This window comes from Lupinus angustifolius, chromosome LG16 (assembly GCF_001865875.1).
Source record: "Lupinus angustifolius cultivar Tanjil chromosome LG16, LupAngTanjil_v1.0, whole genome shotgun sequence".
In the NCBI taxonomy this organism is placed as follows: domain Eukaryota; kingdom Viridiplantae; phylum Streptophyta; class Magnoliopsida; order Fabales; family Fabaceae; genus Lupinus; species Lupinus angustifolius.
Window position 1 is genome coordinate 12,786,385 of NC_032024.1, and position 5,501 is coordinate 12,791,885.

Consider the following 5,501-nt stretch of genomic DNA (forward strand, 5'->3'; position numbering starts at 1 on the left):
CCTAAGATGTTTTCAACGGGTAGAGTCTAAGTAAGATGAACCTAATGAAAATATCACAAATTAGAATGATGATCATGATGAAATTTACATTCATGTATGATTTAGGTGCATTAACATTCATACATGACTTTGATGCGTTAAACAAGGTTGAACTTATATCATTTCAAAATCATGCATCATACATTAGTAAATCACGTTAGAGGTCCATCGCATATTACTTGTGTTTACAGGAAATAGTTAATCAATTAAGGTCATGGTTAATCGATTAAGTATTTGTAAATGGAAAACTCGTTAATCGATTCAGTTAGATTCAGTTTTGAAATCTTGGATTTTTAAATAATGTTAATTGATTAAGTGTCAACATAATCAATTAATATAACAGAAAACAAATTGACACTGAATGTTATTTTAACTAACCATTCCACTGAGTAAACACAATGAAATCATAATGAGTTTTCAAGATCAAATATAGATTTTTCTGAAATAGTGAGCAAAATACTTTTGACACAAGATAAGAGAATTTTCATGAATCTTTGAAGAGAGATTTTCAAGCATAGATCATATAAAAGTTAGCACAACATAAGGTGCAATGTTTCTGTATACAAAAGAACGGTCAAGTTGTAATTCATCTCTTGAGTTGTGAGGTATCACCATAGACGAAGAGAAGAATTCAAACAAAACCCTGAGCTAGAAGTGGTGAAGTATCAATTAGAAGTTAGGTCCAAGAGGTTCTTGGTGGAAGATTGTTTGTCAAGACATTGAATTTTTCATAGTGAAAGCAAATCTCCCAGATGAAGAGGATGACTGCATGTAGATTACAGTGGTTGGCAATCGAACCAGGATAAAATCGGTCATGGCAATTTCTCTTATCCCTGCTCTTTTACATTTACGCAATTATCAATTTCTGTTATCTTGAATTGATTTCATATTAGGATTATTGCGTAATTGTCATTGCATGATTAATCACATTAATTGAACTGTTAAAGTGGATGTAAGAACAATTTGATCATTGTATTTCATTGTGTCAACAACAAAAGATTTTCAAGAAAACTAATCGAGTTAATCGATTAAGTCTATTGTTAATCGATTAATTGTAGCATTCTTGTAATCTAATAGTTTTAATAATAAACCAAACCACCTATTCACACCCCTCTAGGTGTATCAGATCCCTTGTTATCCAATATATACTTCCCTTATGATACAATAGTACAATATCTTGCTCATAGACATACACTAAATATAATGATAGGTCTACTAGTAGTAAGGTAAAGAAGAGAACTGGTCATACCTCAATACTTTGTTATATCAATGCATTTTCTAGCCTTGTTAATATATTTATTTGATCCCATAGGAGTGGCAATTGCCTTGCATTCATCCATCTCAAATCTTTTGAGGAAATCTTTGTTGTATTTGGACTGGTTGACAAAAATGACAACCTTCATTTATTTGATTTGTAGTCCAAGAAAGTAATTTAAGTTTCTCATCGTGAACATTTTGAATTCTCCTTGCATCATCTTACAAAACTCACTACACAAATCATCATTAGCAGAACAAAAAATTATATCATCAATATAAATTAGAACAAGTAAAGTATGATGATTTATTTTCTTAATAAAAAGTTTAGTATTGACCTTTCCTTTTACCAAACCCTTTTCACATAAAAATGTTGTTAATCGATCATATCAGGCTATAAACATCCATTTCATACATTTGAAATCTTAATGAGCATGCACATGCTAAAAGTAATCTTCTAGTTTTTGTTTACCCTTCTGACAAATATTCACAATTTGTCTACTAACAAATTTAATTTTGGTCAAACCAACAACTAGTTCAAGTTTAATTAATTAAGATGATCTATATGGATGTGTACTATTTTCCTATAATCATGCATCAAATTTAGAAAGATTATCAACTTTACCTATCCCAAGGATTTTTCTTTTGTTGTTGCATCCAAAGATAACAAGGTCTTTATTTCATGAGTATATTTCATCGAAAATTTTGAATTGTCTTGTGTGATGTATCTTGAATAGATTCTGTCATGATACCACATTTCGCTTATGGCTTTCAGGCATTCCTAAAAAACAAATTAAAATATTATTATAGGTACCCAATGTGATTTCGGTCATGCGTGGTTAACACATTTTTCAACTCATCTAAGTTGACCATTGGTTATGGTATATTTTCAAATATAACAAGTGTTAGGTGTATGCCCTATTGTGTTGCAATAAAAACAAGTGGGTTCATGCATTTTCCATTTAGGAACGAAAAAATATTTATTGTCATAACATTTTATAACCTGATCATGCTTAGAAGAAATACTTCATTTTATAAAGAGTAGCCTAATCTGCTACGACTATTTGAATACATTCGATTTCTTAACAAGTTTTCTAACTTGCGTCTACTCTCTTTGAAAATAACTATATCTTGATTTAAAACATTTATCTTTAATTTAAAGAAGTAAACTTATGACATTTCATACAATCATCATTTGATTTAGATTTTAAGCTATCTAAATCTTTTTTTTTAAATTTTGTTTTGACTCTCAAGAAGTTCTATTGTGTTTTTTTGATTAATGCATATTCTAGCAAGTCTAACATATTCTTCATGTAATTCATTAAAAGTATTATGTAACTCATTATATGAAAGTTATCATTTGGTTCAAAGTCACTAACATTATAATCACTGTTTGATTGGTATGAAGTCGTCAAGAAAATATATGCTCTTTTGCACTTCTTGTCCTTCTTTCTTTTGAAAGTATTTTGCTTTTATAAGGTTGAACAATCATCTTTAATATGTTCTAGTTTTATGCATAAGAAGCAGGTGGAGTCTTGCCCTGATGTTGATGCTTCATTATGTGTAGCGACCCTTTTTACTTTGTTGGTTAAATGAGTCTTTTCTAGAGTGTCCCATGTTTATTTAGAAGTTTTACAACTTGACACTCTAAAAACTATTTTACTCCTATAGCCGAGGTTAGAATGTTTTTGGCTTTAAGATCATTGGACTCAATTTTTCTCTTCATTTGTCCATGTGCATTTTGGTTTAAGTTGTTTAATCCCATTAACAATCATGTTGGGGATAAATGGACCTTCTTCTGTAGGGTTCCATATATCGAAGTCTATGGACTCTATGAAGATTCTTATTCTGATTTTCCAATATTTATAATATTTTCCAACGAAACTTGGAGGTCTATTAATATTAGAACCTTCACCTAGGAAAGGCTTATAGGCCATCTAAAAATTTAGGATCTAGGGAACAAAATACCTAACATATGCTATGGTGCCAGTTGTAAGATAAGATGGCAAACTAAGAGGGGGTGAGTTAGTTTTTATGGTTTTATGCACTTTATAGCAGATTTTGCAACTTAAAAGAGTTAGAGTACAAATGTAGTGAAAAATAATAAGTATGCAAAATAAAATACAAATTTTGTAAAGAGTAAAGAGAGAAATAGAGACATCGATATTTTATATTGGTTCACCTTCTAGTCCATCGAATGTTACGTCTAGTCCTCTTGCAAACACAAGAGATTTCAGTATATGAATTGTCAATCTTTCCAAATTTCATCCTGAGACTTTGTATCTGATTACACTAACCACAATATCACTTTTAGAAGCACATCACTTCTAAAACAATATTTCCCTTTCACCACACCATATGGTGAAATTATACAGAAAATTGATACAAGTTGAAGAAATTGTTTCTAGGGCTAGGATTGATAAATGTGTATAAAAATTTGAAATCACAATCTTTATAAGTCAATCACTAAATTATAACACAAATTCTTAAGTGTTTAAGAGTATAAAACTTAGAAGTAATACTTGAAAAGCAACCTTTCAAAATTTCAGAAAGTTTCAATCAAGTTGCTTGCAAAAGTGTAGTGGTTGTTGTATGAATGTTGTGTTCGAATCTGAACATTAGGTATCTTTAAATAGGCTTCCAACCAATCATTATACACATACATAAAGCTAAAAGTTGATTGGAGTAGCATCCACTCATTTTGGGAGAAGGTTTTTCAGTTTGAATTTGTAAAACTGTTGTAACAAATCTCTATAATCGATTAATGAAGTGAGTAATCAGTTACCAGAAGTTTTTGTCCCAATGAGTAATAAATTACTCTAAGTTAAATTTGCTTGGTAACTTGTTACTCAGTTTGGGTAATCAGTTACTCAGTCATAATAATTCATTACTCAGTTCGAGTAACTTGTTAATCACCCTTTTGAAAATTTAAGTTCATTTTAAACCAGGTTAAATTCCATTTGAAAAAGGTTTCCTGTGAAAATTTTGTGATACTTAAGCTAAAATACATTAGGATAAAAGTACCTATCTTAGAAGGCTAATAAGTCTTGATCTTGTGTTGAGCATTCTTCTAAGTCTTCAAGGTCTTCATCCTTTTACTTTTTTTTTATAATGTTGATGTCCTCATCAAAACCGAGTCAAGGTTAGGAGCAAGATCTTCTTCATAGTATGGACATTCTAACTAGTGGGTGACATAGTTGGCCAACTACCTTATATTCACTTTGCTTAATAACCTATTGTTTTCCCTTAGAGGCGTTCATTGTTCTTTTCCCTATATCTTGAGGGCCATCTACCCTGCCACTCCTAGTAATTATGCTTACATATGTGATGCTAGTTACCTTGACGGCTTGCTTTGATGTTGTAATGATATCTTTGTCATATTTCTAGGGTACCACTTTGTTCGATTTGTATAGAAACAGATGAGGTCTATCCACTATTGTGGGCTCCATCTCTCTTGGGTAAGGTATCCACTATTGTTGGGGTAGACCTAATGTGGTGCCATTAGGGAAATTCAGTATTGGCTCAAACTGGATTAGGGTTGGAACCCCATTATAATTGTTGCCTCTCGATTATGCTTTCTTGCATTGATTTCTGGGAATATGGATCTGCTCCCGATAACAATCAACTTTGTGTCCATCATCTTTTGTAGTAGTAGTCTAAATTCACAATAGTCCTCAAATACATGGCCTATTGGTCATGCATTTCGCAAGTTCCCTCTCTTTCGTTGTTTTCTTTCAATTTCTCAATTATCTCATGCTTGCACATCTCCTGGAAGATATCTTTCATTGGGATTTGATGTGGTCTGCTTGAAATCTGAAAGTGCGCATGTCAAGATGAGCACTTTGGAAAGCTTGCTCACTATGTGTTTTGGTTTTGATGAGGACAGCTTGTGTTTCATAAGAGCTTGAAGATCATCAACAAATCAACGTGCTTAAGTCTCAAGATTGGTATTAGACTTAGACTAGTAATTAGTTTAGGTTGAGTCTAAGGCTTAGGTAAACTCAATACATGTCTCATATGCATAAAACATTAAATCATTTTATTTTTGAGATATGTCATTCATAATATGTTCATGCATCACATATATACAAGTTATCTGTGCATCCTAGGCATAAACTTAGTGTTGAACATGTATAAGTTAAGTGCATAACGTATTTGAGTTTTGCAATTTAAAAATACACTTGGAAATATGCAGTTAATCGATTAAG